General features: G+C 43.1%; 1 protein-coding gene across 3 annotated transcripts in view; it reads right to left on the minus strand.

The window, feature by feature from the left end:
- plxnb3 (plexin B3) overlaps positions 1 to 16,493 on the minus strand; it is a 275,840-nt gene that overhangs the window by 150,377 nt on the left and 108,970 nt on the right. For 2 of the 3 annotated variants that reach the window (XM_060932436.1, XM_060932434.1), the window contains exon 1: positions 14,383 to 14,586. The exons of the other annotated variant lie outside the window; for it this stretch is intronic. The gene's annotated coding sequence lies outside the window, so the exon portion shown is untranslated. Of the gene's footprint in view, positions 1 to 14,382; positions 14,587 to 16,493 lie in introns of those variants that run through there. 3 annotated transcript variants of the gene reach the window in all.

Below are 16,493 nucleotides of genomic sequence, written 5' to 3' on the forward strand. Positions count from 1 at the left end.
TATAGCTTACAGCAGGTTATGGTCGCTGAACTGCTGGTTGTCCAGGTGGTGCTCTGAAAACAGTGTGGGCTTTATAGATAACTGGGCTAATTTTGAGGGCACTGCTGGCCTGTTAGGGCGGGACGGTATCCATCTCACTCGGGAAGGTGCTGCTCTCATTTCCTGCAGTATAGGTCATAGTCTCAGAACAGGCCTAGTTAATTTCTGACAATCCAGAGCCAAGGCCAGGGAGCAGACGAACAGGCTAAACCGACTGTCTGCTAGCTGCACAGAGTCGTCACTCAGGGTCCACTACATCAAGACTGTACCTGTTCCCCGAGCTCAACAAAAAAGTAGAAATACTCAGAGTTTGTTCCAGTAACCTAATCAATATAAAACTAGATCATACTGACTGTACAGCCACTGCCAGCACCTTTGATCAAAAGGTGGGGCTATTAAATATTAGATCTCTTACATCTAAAGTGCTAATGGTTAATAAACTCATTACTGATCAGGAGTTTAATGTACTTTGTTTAACTGAAACATGGATTAAACCAAATGAATATATAGCATTAAATGAAGCTAGTCCTCCTGGATACAGTTATATACACCAGCCTCGTCTAACTGGCAGAGGAGGAGCCATCGCCGTTATTCATAATGATTATCTAGGTGTAACACAAAAAACTGGCTATAAATTTAATACATTTGAAGTTCTTCATACTCATATAATGTATGTAGCCTTGAAAAATAGGTCTACCCAGTTAATTCCGTTGCTTATTATTTACAGGCCCCCGGGGTCATATTCTGAGTTTCTTTCTGAATTTGCAGATTTTATCTCAGATCTGGTTATTTCCTTAGACAAAGCTTTAGTTGTCAGATTTTAATATTCACTTCTATAACCCAGAAGACCCTTTGAAAATAGCGTTTGTGTCCATTTTAGATTCAGTAGGGATTAATCAGACTGTCATAGGACCGACCCATAATGGTGGTCACACCCTTGATCTAATACTAACATTCAGGTTATCTCATCTCATCTCATTATCTCTAGCTGCTTTATCCTTCTACAGGGTCGCAGGCAAGCTGGAGCCTATCCCAGCTGACTACGGGCGAAAGGCGGGGTACACCCTGGACAAGTCGCCAGGTCATCACAGGGCTGACACATAGACACAGACAACCATTCACACTCACATTCACACCTACGGTCAATTTAGAGTCACCAGTTAACCTAACCTGCATGTCTTTGGACTGTGGGGGAAACCGGAGCACCCGGAGGAAACCCACGCGGACACGGGGAGAACATGCAAACTCCACACAGAAAGGCCCTCGCCGGCCCCGGGGCTCAAACCCGGACCTTCTTGCTGTGAGGCGACAGCGCTAACCACTACACCACCATGCCGCCCTCATTCAAAATATGTCTGAGTAATAATATATGCACCTCACCATGCTACTGTATTAAATGTACATTCACGTCAACTACTGCACAGGCTTTATAAATTATCTCCCAGAGTTATCCACTTTGATTGGGTCACTGTCAGCCCCTGCAGAACTTGATCAGGCAACTGAATGCTTAGAGTCAACGTTCCGCCATACTTTAGATAATGTAGCTCCTCTTAAAAGGAAAATGGTCAGAGACAAAAAAAATTAGCACCCTGGTATAATGATGACACTCGCACTTTAAAACAGACCACTCGAAAATTGGAACGTAAATGGCGTCAAACAAAATTGGTAGTGTTCAAATTAGCTTGGAAGGAGAGCTTCCTGAAGTATAGAAAAGCTCTTAGTGCTGCTAGATAAACATATCTCTCCTCCCTAATAGAAGATAACAAAAATAATCCTAGATTTATTACTGTAGCAAAATTAACCAGGAATAAGTCCACACATGCACGCCTGCAGTATGTAGTAGCAACGACTTCATGAATTTTTTTTTAATGACAAAATTGAGAATATCCGACAAAAAATTCAAACCACTAATCTCCGCATCAAAAGCCTCAACTTGTGTACTAGATCCCTTACCTACATGTCTATTCAAACAGATAATACCTGAAGTAATTGAACTGCTTCTAAAAATAATAAATTCTTCTCTGAGGATCAGGTATGTACCCAAATCCTTTAAACTAGCAGTTATCAAACTCCTGATTAAAAAAAACCTGACCTTGATCCCTGTCAGCTGTCCAATTATCGGCCAATATCAAACCTCCCCTTTATCTCCAAGATCCTTGAAAAAGCTGTGGTACAGCAGTTATGCTCATATTTACATAGGAACAACATCCATGAAATGTATCAGTCAGGATTTAGACCTCATCATAAGCCTAGGTCACAACCGGCCGTACGTGCTCCTACGGCCGGTCTATGTGCAAAAAAACGCAAGAAACGCACGGAGGGCGCACGTGTGACGTGCTGATCACGTAGGCCGGCCGCAGAGGTTCTTTGTCATGTCAAACAAACTCTACGGGCGCTTACGTTTTTTTCAGGTTGCAAGACAAACTTACGGCCAACGTGCGTCTTTCTCCACGAACAAAAAAAAAAAACCGCAGCGATTTGGGAAACGCCAAAAAAAAATCATACGTCCGGTTGTGACCTAGGCTATAGCACAGAGACAGCTCTGGTTAAAGTAGTAAACGACCTACTGTTGGTGTCTGATCAGGGCTGTGACTCACTGCTTGTGTTGCTTGACCTTAGTGCAGCATTTGATACCATTGATCGGGGTGGGCAATTATTTTTTCCATGGGGCCACATGAGAAACAGAAAATTTTGTGGAGGGCCAGACCAAAAGGCTGAACTAAATTCTGTATAATATTAATTGTATTTCTTTATATAAAGCAATAAATAACATTGTTTTTACAAGCTGCTAAGACTGGTAAGAGTATGGAAAAAACGAGGTTGCCTTACAAAAAATGTCATTTATTCAATCAAATTTCCCAAAACAATGGTTAACAAAATGTGAACGTTTGTACCATTTTTTTTCAGTCACATTCACCCCAAAACACAATAAAGACATCACAATATTGTCTTTCTACTCCAAATATCAGGCAAGATACATCATATTATAATAATGATGCCCACATTTGTAGTCTAATCACCTCATTTGGTGTTTTTCAGTTTTTTGGATCTGCTCTCCGCAAACTAAACACACGGCTTTATCTCTGACTTCAGTAAATAAATACTTAGCAGTCCATGTTTTGTTGAAAGCCCTGTATTCGGCATCTACCTTTCTTCTTTTTGCGGACATTTTGGGGGCTAAAGTCTTCCTGTGACCTGCTCGCAACAATGTTGATTCGGTGTAGTTATCAGATCTATAGATCGGCTCGGGCGCCTGCTGGTGACGTCACACTATGTGATTGGCTGGACCGTTTGAAGGATGACGTACAAGTTTGTGGTTGGTCTGGACAAATTACGGAAGTAGTTATCGTGGGATTAGGCTTCGTGGGATTTCATGTCATGCTCATGTCGCGCGCATTGCGTTTTTGTTGAACACAACTTCAAAATAAAAGCAATGCACATTCAGAAAAGAAAAAAAAAAAAAGAAGAAACCGGTTGTACGAATTGCTATTCAGTCCATGAGGTAAAATTAGAAAATACGTTTATTTTGTAATTTCTAATTAACCTTACACGGGCCGGTCAGAATGAACCGAAGGGCCGGATGCAGCCCGCGGGCCGTAAAATGCCCAGGTCTGCCATTGATCATTCCATTCTTCTGGATAGACTAGAAAATGTTGTGGGAGTTAAGGGAATGGCCCTCTCCTGGCTCAGGTCTTATTTAACTGATCGCTATCAGTGTGTTGATGTAAATGGTGATTTTTCTAGACATACTGAGGTAAAGTTTGGTGTTCCACAAGGTTCTGTCTTGGGTTCACTGCTTTTTTCTTTCACGTGCAGCAGTAAAAGACCTCGGGGTGATTACTGACCCCAGTCTTTCATTCGAAACTCATATTGATAACATCACCCGGATAGCTTTCTTTCATCTCAGAAATATTGCTAAGATAAGAAATTTAATGTCACTACATGACACGGAAAAACTAGTTAATGCTTTTATTACCTCCAGGTTGGATTATTGTAATGCCTTACTGTCTGGATGTTTCAATAAGTGCATAAACAAGCTCCAGTTAGTTCAAAATGCAGCAGCAAGAGTCCTTACTAGAACTAGAAAATATGACCACATCACCTGTCTTATCCACACTGCATTGGCTCCCAATCAAATTTCGTATTGATTTTAAAATACTACTACTGACCTTTAAAGCACTGAATGGTCTCACACCACAGTACCTGAGTGAACTTCTGCTCCTCTATGACCCGCCACGCCTACTTAGATCAAAAGGTGCAGGCTATCTGCTGGTACCTCGTATAGTGAAGGCTACATCAGGGGTCGGAGCCTTTTCTTACAAAGCCCCACAGTTATGGAACAGCCTTCCAAGTAATGTTCGGGAATCAGACACAGTCTCAGCATTTAAGTCTAGGCTGAAAACATATCTGTTTAGTCAAGTCTTTTGTTAATGGTGTTTATGAGGTAAATGAGTAGATCTGGAGGGTCCTCAGACAGAGTGGTTTGGTAAACTGGGATGTATGGATGCTGTCAGTTCCCCACTTGCTTGCTCACTCACTCGAGTTTGTTGATGGTGTAGTGGCTGCTGCTTTATGTCCCAGGGCTCCCTCATGCCTGTGTTACCTTCTGGCTCTCCCCTTTTAGTTATGCTGTCATAGTTAGTTTTGCCGGAGTCCCTGCTTGTACTCCGTGCAATATGTATACTGTTCCTACTTATTCAGGTGACATTGGGCATACCTAACAACCTGTGTTTTCTCTCTCTCTCTCTCCCCCCCCCAATCTGTCCCTCTGAGTTACATGTCGATCCTGGGATCGAGCTGCTGACCTCTTCTGCTCCTCGGACCTGCCTGATCCATCCTGGTGTCCTGTGTCTGGTTGGAGTCTCATCGCATTGCTCCTGTTGAGGACGGCCCCATGAGGACAGTTGAAAGCCACACCTGGAGGACGCTCTGGACACTTACAGTAATGCTTTTATGGCTGAGGACTACAGTTGACTTGCTAACTTTAGGACTGCGGTTGTCATGAACAGTTTTGCACTCAAGTTTCCATCAATGAAGAGTTTATAACATTAACGAAACTGACTTCATGTTAAAACTGTTAATGTTATAGTCATGTTGTCGTTGCCCAAATGAGGATGGGTTCCCTTTTGAGTCTGGTTCCTCTCGAGGTTTCTTCCTCGTGTCGTCTGAGGGAGTTTTTCCTTGCCACCGTCGCCACAGGCTTGCTCATTGGGGATAGATTAGGGATAAAATTAGCTCATGTTTTAAGTCGTTCAAATTCTGTAAAGCTGCTTTGCGACAACGTTTATTGTTAAAAGCGCTATACAAATAAACTTGACTTGACACTCCTCACTCTCAAACCTACAAAATTGTCTCATTACTACAAACTTTTTTTTCATGGCAATTACTGAAGAAAAAAAAAAAGCAATTAATGGATAATATGCTTTATAATTAACAACTGAGTAATAAGCTAGGAGATTTAGGAGGTTACTTTCATCACTAATTTCATCACAGCTATAGGGGAAACGTCATGGGACTTTTGTACCAGATGTGCTGTTTACAGAATGCATAGAAACGGCGTTGAAAAGCGCACAATATTTTGGACTGTTTTCGTTGGCTGATCCAGTAACTATCAACAAATAATCTTCAATAGCGCCCCCTACAGGATACATTTACCACTTTTAACATCATCCCCGACTGAGACAAGTATAGATCTTCCTTCTGCCATAATATCAGTGAATGACGTTTTGATTTGTAGTGAAAATGCGTCGATCATGCAAGCGCAGTTTTCACGCAACATTCGCTTGGCAGCGCTAATAGTTCACCACGTGTTTTCTTGCCCTTCCGAGCAACATTTTGTGGTCTATTGCTCAACAAATCTGCGAAATGTGTCAATAATCTACAGTTGAGATTGTCTCCTGATGGATTCACAAGGTTCTGTATCATCTGGAGTCAGTGCCTGGAAAATGGACCATTTTGGGTTGCGTGCACATGATGTCATGTCAGATTTATAATAAATTCCATTGGTCTGATTTCACTTTGGTTTGTATTTCCTGCATATAGAGACTGGGTAGTTTAATGCAGCAAGTATAACTCAAAATCCACAATCTAAGCATCTGGTGTGAAAATCTGATGGACTGACACAAAGGCTCAAGCGAATATTCGAACCGTTTCTGCGCTGAAATTAATAATGACATTGCTCAAGCGGTCTCTAAGCTTGGTGGAAAATGAACGAGATGTTCTATTGGTTCCTGTTTGGACCTGTTCATGTTAAAAAAAAAAAAACTCCATACAGACACCATTAATGGCAGACTCAGTCGTACAGACACGTACACAAAGCTGAAGGACACTACACAAAGCCTGCACTTCACTTCGAGCCAGGAATAAAAAGCTATGTCTCTGCACATTTCTCTCTGGGTGTGTGCGCGCATGTGAAGGAAGACTGCTTTTGAGGGCACCATGTTGAATTTGAAGAGCAATTTGAACCCCACCCATGTGGCTGGAATCGTAAGTCAATAAGAGCGCCGACTGTCAGCTGTCAAATACCAAATACCGGCGCACAAATACCAAAGCAGGCACACTAACTCACGCGCCACACTTTCCTCCTGAATTCGAATGAGAACTACTTCTTTTTTGCATTAGCATAAATTCAATTTATAAAATCAACAGATTTCAAATGTGGAAGCTGTGGAAGCATTAAGGAGAATTAAACGGCAACAAATCTCACATTAACCCTGAGGTTTTTCAGATAATGTTCTTGGGGTAGAGGGCATGCGGCACTGGTGTGCAAGTGTGTATCACGCACGAGCGTGTGTGACACAACAGGGGATTTTTACCTGGTAATAAAACATGAAAAACTGCTGGAGAGGAAGACAAAGAATTTCATGTACCACACACACACAGCAGCAACTGCAACAGCAGCGGGAGGAACATCTCCGGGCAATGAATTCATTCCAGAGACAGCCAATGATGATTATAGGAAAGCGAGAAAGAGAGAGAGAAAGAGAGGGAGGTTGAGGGAGAAGAGGGCAGACTGGGATTTACAAGTCTCTTTGATGCCAAACACGAGAGTGTCAGCATACCAAGTGTGTGTATGTGTGTGAGAGAGAGAGTATATGCTTCCAGTGTGCTTGGGTTTTAATCACCACCTCAATATGATGGAAGGAGCTCATTATCATACCCAACACTGAGTGGGTGAAAGGGTGGAGAAACCGATACTCAGGAAAGTGTGGAACTAGTATAAAACCGAAAAAGGGAGTGGAAAAAAAAATCCCTGGCTGGTTGAAGAATAGAAGCAGGAATGAAAGCGGAGATAGAAAAATAGTGAGATTTGCAATGTAACCTCATAAATATTTTATCAGCATGAAACGGTACAGTACGTGCCGTTTTCCTAATGTATCACAAGAGGAAGTCTCTCTGTCTCTGTTTCCCTCCTTATTTACTCCCCGCCGTCTCCCAACTCCAAACTCTAACGTTATCTTTTCCTGACGGCTGCAATCTCTCTTTTGTTCATTTTATCCTCATCCTTCCTGCGTGAATATTTCTTGCAACATTTGATATCTCCCAGGCCCTGGTACGAACTGTGTGTGTGAGAAAGAGTGTATGTGTGAAGTGAACACGGTTTAAGTGAGATTCTGCTCCTGCAGGAATTTCCAATGGAAGAGGAAGCAAAAAAAAAAAAATTCTCTGCACTGTCGAGCAGAGGCTGTCGACCAATCATAGCGTGCTTGGGCTAATTATCACCTCTCAGAATAAACAAATATGATGATGACATCTCGTTTTGATGCTAATGACCCTTAATGGGCACTCGGGGAGCTGCGATGGCATTCTAATAACTCCCTGCGATAAGAAAAAGACTGTAGTTGCGCTGTCGGGTGAAAAAAAGAAAGACTTAACATTTACCGGCAATAAGGCAGCACACTTAATCTTGATTAGGTGCTGAATGTCAGGCCCTGAATGTGAGCTGCGACACGGGGAAAAAAAAAAAAACTGAAGATATCCTTCCATATGATTATCATTATTAGATATCACCTCGGCTCTCGTTTTCACACCAACACACTTCCTCTCACTTTTACACACACACACACACACGTAGCACGCAGCACATCAGCTTTCATCACCTCCCTGTCAAGCATCTGTGCATCGTGCTGTAATGTTAATTATTTGACGGAGACTGATAAACAGAGCGCTCTACTGCAAAACCAACGGAGAAGTTTATTAGCGCCTACACAGTTATCTATACATCTATACACACTAATCTTCTGAGCATCAGCATCACCCTGAAATATTAGATTGGATTTGAAATGCTGTTCAATCCAATTCACTGCGTGTTTTCTGTAACTGCTATGAATGCATCTAAGGTGTGAATAAGTTGTCAGATACCATTTATGGTTAAAAGAAAAAAAATGTGTTTAATGTCGTTAATGGATATTTTTGGGGAAAATGGGAGAGATGTGTATTATAAATTATATAGTTTGGTGTTGGGATATGTGATGGGAGGACTGGGGGGCTTACACCATTCAAACATCACTCTATAACCTAATAATAATAAGTTCAATTTATATAGCGCCTTTCTCAAAACCCAAGGTCACTTTACAATAATAGGCAGAAAAAAGAAAAGAAAAAAGTCCACCAAATAGAGGTCAGGATATCATTCCAGTGGTGTAGCAGCCACAGTCCCACCAAAAGGCGCACAAAAACAAGTCCCACACCTCCAGCACAGCCGCCGTGACGCCGCCAGCAACCTCGCTCGAACACCACACCATGGATCCACAAAGCGAGCACAGAAGCACTGCCACGCAGAGCACTGGTATGTCCCAAACCGTCTGCACAGCTGCCGTGACGCCACCGAGCAACATCACTCGGAACATCACGCCAAGCATTAAAGCACAGAGCGCTGGACAACCACGATGTTAAAATGAGCAATAAGCTCACTACAGTCAATAGCTGGGAGCACAGGCATCACCCACAGCGAACCAAGGCCTGGAGGGAACCGACGCCCAAAACTGGGTCCGGAGCTACACCACAACCGGCGGACAAAAACACTCAAATATCAAACACAGAAAAAAGAAAAAAATTAAATAAAAAAGGAGAGAAAATAAAATAAAAAAGCTCCAGTGAGAAGCGGCAGCCAGAATGCGCATGACGTACTCTCAACCAGAAACCAGAAATGGAAAAAAAAACAACACAGCAATAACAATGCCTTAAGTAGTTACCTAAGCATGAAAAAATAATCAGGACGTGCTGTATACTCCACAACAAGGTGGTGTGATGTTACCACACTCACGTGGACTGTTTTCCAAGAACTGCACGCCCTGAAGTATTTTCCTACTTCTGTTATCACAATAAATTGCTTACAGTTACTATCCATCCATTATCTGTAGTCGCTTATCCTGTACAGGGTCACGGGCAAGCCAGAGCCTATCGCAACTGACTAGGGGCAAGAGGCGGGGTACACCCTGGACAAGTTGCCAGATCATCACAGGGCTGACACAGAGACAAACAACCATTCACACTCACATTCACACCTACGGTCAATTTAGCCCATGTTTACATTAGACCGTATCAGCGGATCATCAGATTAACGTTTTTAAAACGATTAGTGTGCACACAGCAACACCAATACATGATTTGCGTGCACACAGCAATACCAATACACGGATACGCTCGGCTCCGCAGGCATCCTGCGCTCCAAATCACTCCGCCCTGAACAGCGAGTGCCCTCTGGAGGGTGCGCACTCCGGCCTTGCGCAGCTCACAGAGCACGCGAGTGAAGTGAACAAGCTGTGATTCGGGACTGAGCCGCTGTGTGTGTGATCCCAGCGCACATCACTTACCACTTGCAAATGGAAGGATGGCAAGCCTAAAGACAATCATAACTAGACAATGGGCAGTATTTGCATCAGTATTTGCAGTATTTTCATACTTTTATACTCTTTAATGAAAGGTGATACAAGGCGGAAGTCCGCGCCGTTTTTCAGCAGTCGCGTCACATGACCAACGCCAGCAAATCAGGAAGGTGGATGTCACAGTGACGTTGTCCAATGAGACGCCAGCTAGAGCTCAGCACAGCGTATCCGCGTATTCTGAATGTTTACACAGCACCGGAGCGGACACGATCTGGATTGAATACGTGGACGCTGGCGGATTCCCGTTTCCCGGCGTTTCCAGGCGGTTTAATGTAAACGGACAGTGCATCTGTGAAGAAAACGAGACAGATACGGTCTAATGTAAACGTAGCCTTAGAGCCACCAATTAGTCTAACCTGCACGTCTTTGAACTGTGGGGGAAACTGGAGGAAACCCACGCAGACACAGGGAGAACATGCAAACGCCACACAGAAAGGCCCTCACCGGCCGCTGGGCTCAAACCCAGAACCTTCTTGCTGTGAGGCGACCGTGCTAACCACTACACCACCATACGATTACTATTTTAATGTAAAAAAAAAACATTTTTAAAGACATGGTTAATTGGTGTTGTAATTGGTTGATTAGTTCATGGCATATATATACTGTCATGTGATGCAAGACTAGTCATTCCTCATTAAACTTAAGATGGCGTAAGATGTGCCGAAACATTTCTTTAAAAAGTTGTTTCGTGGGGCGTCGTGGCTCAGTTGGATAAGGCGCCATACCATAAATCCGGGGACCCGGGTTCGATTCTGACCCGAGGTCATTTCCCGATCCCTCCCTGTCTCTCTCCCGCTCATTTCCTGTCTCTACACTGTCCTATCCAATAAAGGTGGAAAAAGCCCAAAAAAATCTTAAGTTGTTTTGTGCTTTTTTTTTTTAATTTCTCTTATTTTTAATGTATTAATGAACAACATGTGAAGATTGTTAATCATTTATACTTGCATTAAATGTTGTGGAACAGCTGCAAAACAAACCAAGTTAGTTCCTGCTATCGTTTACACTGTAGCAGCTATTTAACAATTATTCCACGAAATCGAGTCGTACACGAGCTTATAGCCGACGAGGCACGTAGCTATAAGCCATGTATAACTCGATTTTGTGGAATAACTATTTTATTCTATCCACATTCACTGGATTTTGAGAAACAGAGTATTTTTATTTTTTGCAAATTTGATAAATGAAAACTTTATACAAAACGTCCGACAAAATCATTTCCGTTTCAAATGTAAACAAACCGGCGAAATGACAGGAGCAATTTGTGAAAAATGCGATAATTCTTGAAAAATTAAAAAAAGACACGTTCTTACCATCAAATACTTTCATTCCATATTTTGTTGCTTTTTTTCTGAGGTTTTGTTTTCGAATAGAGTTTTTATTTCGTCCTCAGTTGGTTCAGCAACACGCTCTGCCATTTTGTTTTTCTCTACTCATGGTATATGAGCTGATAGCCGTGTAGTAGAGTAGCCAATCAGAGCGCACGATTGCTCATATCCAGTGAATGTGGATAGAATAAAAATAGTTGTTCCATCACCAGACTCACTTTTTCCTCTCTCATGAATTTTATATATTACATGACAATCAAAACTCCTTCGATGTTAATAGAAATTTAATCAACACCTTCTGACCAATCAGACTGAAGAGGTCAAAAGTGTGATGCTACGAATAGAACTGAACCACTTTCAGAAAAAGGGGACTTTACTGTTTCTGAAATGAAAACCCTGTGTTGTAGGGTTCTAGACAGACCATCTAAGGGTTCCCCAGAGGGACACACCCGTCTAAATGCTGCACACGCTGTAACAGCGATGTTATAAATGTTTTAAGCTCAGAGCCAAACAAATAAGACAAACATTTCCCAAACATCCATAATCCACACAATGCACTCTATGCATTTGGCTCGCTGCTCATCTTACAGCTGAAATAAGGCTGATGGTGTTTGTTGGAAACAGAGGCCTGGGTTTTAGAAAGCATCTGAAACAGCCGTAATTAGTTTGTTATTGTGGATGTCTGGTAGCCATTGTTCAGTAATCCATGTAATGGATGTTTTTAATGTCAGAAAACAAGCAAAACAGCTGTCTGGGGTTTTGTTCTTGCTGCGTGCCTCAGACTTGCGGTTCGGAAGGGGTTTGATGTGGTGCTCGGGGTTGAACGTTCCCAGACGCGTTTACGAGTTTCATGGTTTATGAGAAAGGAGTTCTCTTTGAAGAGATTTTTTTTTCAAATTGGCAATAAGAAAGAAAGAGTGACAGTGAGTGAAGGCTGTTTGTGGGTCTGGGGTTTGTGTGACAAGCAGATTACTGGCAGAACAACACGTGCTGAGCGCGAGGTGAAAACCCCACTGCTCCTGAGAACGGAGGCAGCGTTTAAGATGGCAAACAATAGAGTGATAACAAGACAGTGTGCATGCATCGCATATGTGTTTGCGGGTGTGTGTATAATTGCGTGGGCGAGAGTGAAGGGAATATCTGTGTGTGATGTGTGGGCGGGAGTAAGAGAGACAATCAAGCATCGGTGGTGCATGAGAGAAAAGAGTAACGGGGGGGAATTAGTGTGCGCGCACGTGTGTGTGTGTGTGTGTGTGTGTATTCAAATCCTACTCTGGCAGCTCTGACCGTGGCAAACTGCTACTCTGACAGAGCAGCCACACCTCCCTAGAGATTAATGCAATAACCAGCAGAAATAACCAAGCGAACCTCTAGGGAAGGAGATCGAACAAATGCATGATTAAATATCCAGTAACACTTTAATTAGCTTCTAACACTTTATTTCTCTTTGTGGCTTCTTACACAAACAGTTCACGCAAAATCCCGCAAAACCATAGTTCTGAAACGACTTCTTGCTTACTTGAAAAATTCAAATTGATGATGAATAATTTTTGATAAAATGATGTATTCTTATCATGCTGGTGTAGTGACTAAATATCATCACAGATGTAAAACACTAGTCGCGACAAAGAAATAAAGCCAAGATAGAAAAAGGGAACGTCTCTAACAAAGGAAGAAAACAAGCAATAGTGAATTATGTATGCTTTCAGAACAACTGAACTACAAAAAAAAAATCCATGAAAAAAGTTAAAACTACTAAAGAAATCAGTGTGTACTTGTATATAAAATCACAAGAGACAAAGACAAACCACTAAGGCTGTAGTACATGATTTATGCTCACTGAGGTGGTGCGTTTTACTCCAACTTAAAAGAAAAAAAAAAACAGATAAAACAAAAAAAGAAAGAAATGAAAATCACACAGTGGGTTATAAATGACAAGAGGGAACAATCTGAAAAAGAAGACAAAGCACTAGTCTCAGACTGACTATCAGCGTTAACGGCAAAAGAAAGATACTAAAATCTGAATTAAAGAAATTCTGATGAAATGAAATGCCACGTAAAAATCACAGGAGCTGAAAATCTTTTTTTTTAACAAAGGGAAAGAACAAAACGCCCATTTAGCCTGGTGGAGTGTTTGATCAGCTTGGTTCATAGAGAAGCTCTTGAATTAGTTGACGGCTCTTCTGCCTTTTCACACTTTCTCAAGTGGAAAGAGCGCACACAAGTGTGCGCACACACACGTTCATCTTACTATCCTTTTGAGGACCTTCCACCTAATTAATACACCTAAATCTAACCTCGATCTTAACATCAATAACCAAAAAGGAAGCTTTTGGGATATTTAAGCTGTTATTGTGGTCGTTTTAATACATTATATTGACTTTTTGTGAAATTATAACATTGTTCTTCCATTACCGGACCAGCCTAAATGTTTCCACAAGGTCTAAACTGGGAGACAATTGCTGTCTTTGTGAGGACATTTGGTCCCCACTGAGATATAAAAACACGGACACACGAGAGCGCGCGCACGCGCACACACACACACGGGTGCGCGCACACACAGCAGTGCAGCTGCTGATGAGGAGCTCGAGCTCGTTTTAAAATGGGAATAGGCAAAATAATAATAATAATAATAATAATAATAATAAATATTCATTTAGGAGTCCTTTTCAGGCTTTTTACAGAAATGACACACCTGAATTGCAAGGCAAGCAGCCGGAAAAGCTTTTACTAAAAAACACACAACTCAGAAACGTCCATTCAGAGGAAAGAGAGAGAGAGGAAAAAAAGAGAGAGAGAGAAAAGAGGAAAGCCGTAAAGGAATGAAGGGTCATGTTGTAGTACTTCAGGTTCACGATAACATACTACACACTGTAACTAATAGCAACAAGATGACAAACAAACAAACAAACAAATACATAAAACTCTCAACTAATTCCCACCCGTTCTTGTTTAAACTTCCTTACTCGCTTCTCCAAGCATTTGTTTGACCCTTAGCAGGTATTTAAACCACACAAACGTCGCCAAGTTGTGAAAGTTTGCCTGAGGTATTATCTGAGGTAATAACGGTAATAACCGTCAACACATTTAAAAACACAAATCCTTCTCGCATAGCGATAAAGACTACTTACTTTATTTATTTCAGCACCGCCGAGTTTTCATTCCCTTCACCCGTGAAGGATATAGAGCGAGTCTGTCCTCTTTGTGTGTGTGTGTGGTGGGTTTTTTTAAATATATTTATTGTTTTTTTTAATTTTTAAAACTCCGAAGCGTCTGAGAGAGCAAACTCCCAACTCTCACACAGCGCACAAATCCCATCGCGTGCGCGAGCTCACTGGGCTCGAGCGTTTAAAAGAGCAGCGCGACGCGAGCCGAGCCGAGTCGAGCCGAGCCTCGTGCGCCTGGGCGGGGCTTTCGGCAGCAAAAGGGGCGGTGTATGCAAATTAACATTCAATTGTCCTTATCTGAAACAAGTGTACTGTATTTAAAGTAGAAAGCCACGCCCACTATTCTCCAGAGAGAGAGAGATCCTGATTTATTTTAATGCCACAATTCTTTAGCAGTGTAGAGACGGCCATTTTAGGTGTTTCTTGAGAATTAGTTCTTCTTCTTCTCTACCACTTTCATGTCCTCTCTCACCACATCCATGTATCTCCTATTTGGCCATCCTTGTTTTCGTGTGCCTGGCAGCTCCATCCTCAACGTTCTCCTTCCAACATGCTCTGCATCTCTTCTCAGGATGTGCCCGTACCATCTCAGTCTCATCTCTCTTAGCTAAGGCCCCGGTCACACCGCCCGAACTTTGCTGGAGCGTTCCTGGAGCGGTGAAAAAAATTCATCACCGCTCGTAACCGTTCACCACCGTTTAACAAAAGTTGGCCCCCGTTAAAGCAACGCCGTATACGCTCGGCCACCGCTGATGTTTCTCGAGGGGCCCTCCTACCGCTCTGAAAGTTTTGAGCTGCACAAAATATTGCGAGTGGTGAGGAGGGGGGCAATTTTCCGCCCCGGCAACGTTCACCCCCGCTCCACCAACGCCCAGTCAAAGTTTGGCACCGCTAGACGCAAGTTCGTGGACGCTTGGGTCCGCTAGGCCAACGCAGAATTCTTGAACGCTGGACCACCGCTGCTTCGCCAGCGTTGCCCGGGCGGCGATTAAACGTTGCACAAACTTCGGTGTAGCGGTTGTAAGCGTTTTACGAGCAGACACGGGGTTGCTGGAACGGTGTCGGGCGTTGAAGCAGCTATCCATGGCGGCGATTAACTTTGGTTTGGCGTTGGTATAGAGGTGTCGGAGCGGGACCAGAATTTGGCTATAAATATGGGGAGAAATGGACCAGGAGCTCATTTGGAATCGATCTGCCGTTGAGTTCAGACCTCATCTATATCGAATTTGCTCAAAGTTACAGTAAAACTGCATCACCATGGATGCTGAGAGACTTGCTATGATTGGTGCTAAACCAACTTTGTACCCCCGCCGAGCCAAAGCCCGCATGCGCAGAACGCCGCTATACCAACGCTCGCGTCACCGCTAAACCAACGCTCGTTACCGCTAAACCAATGCTAAAGCAACGCCGGCTTCAGCGGTGCACCGCTAAGCCAATGCCCGTGTTTTCGATTTTTTTCCCTATTTTGTGCGCGGTGACGAGCGTTGTCGAAATTCGGCCCCCCCCACCGTTCAAGGAACGCTCCAGCAAAGTTCGGGCGGTGTGACCAGGGCCTTACTTCCCTGTCTGTCCCTCTGATGTGCTCGTTCCTTATCCTGTCCAACCTCCCATCGCAAACCTTGACATCCTCAACTCCGCCACCTCCAACTTTGCTTCCTGTCTCTTCGTTAAGGGTACGGCCTCCAATCCATAATCACAGCTGGTCTTACTACTGTCTTATACATCTTACCTTTTACTTTTGCTGGGACTTTCTGATCACAAATGAATTAATTCTTGAGAATTAGTTAAGTGTAATATTTTTTAAGAAGAAGAAACCTTGGCGGCAAGGTGGTGTAGTGGTTAGCGCTGTCGCCTCACAGCAAGAAGGTCCGGGTTCGAGCTCCGTGGCCGACGAGGGCCTTTCTGTGCGGAGTTTGCATGTTCTCCCCGTGTCCGCGTGGGTTTCCTCCGGGTGCTCCGGTTTCCCCCACAGTCCAAAGACATGCAGGTTAGGTTAACTGGTGACTCTAAATTGACCGTAGGTGTGAATGTGAATGGTTGTCTGTGTCTATGTGTCAGCCCTGTGATGACCTGGC

The sequence above is a fragment of the Neoarius graeffei genome, chromosome 10 (genome assembly GCF_027579695.1).
Source record: "Neoarius graeffei isolate fNeoGra1 chromosome 10, fNeoGra1.pri, whole genome shotgun sequence".
In the NCBI taxonomy this organism is placed as follows: domain Eukaryota; kingdom Metazoa; phylum Chordata; class Actinopteri; order Siluriformes; family Ariidae; genus Neoarius; species Neoarius graeffei.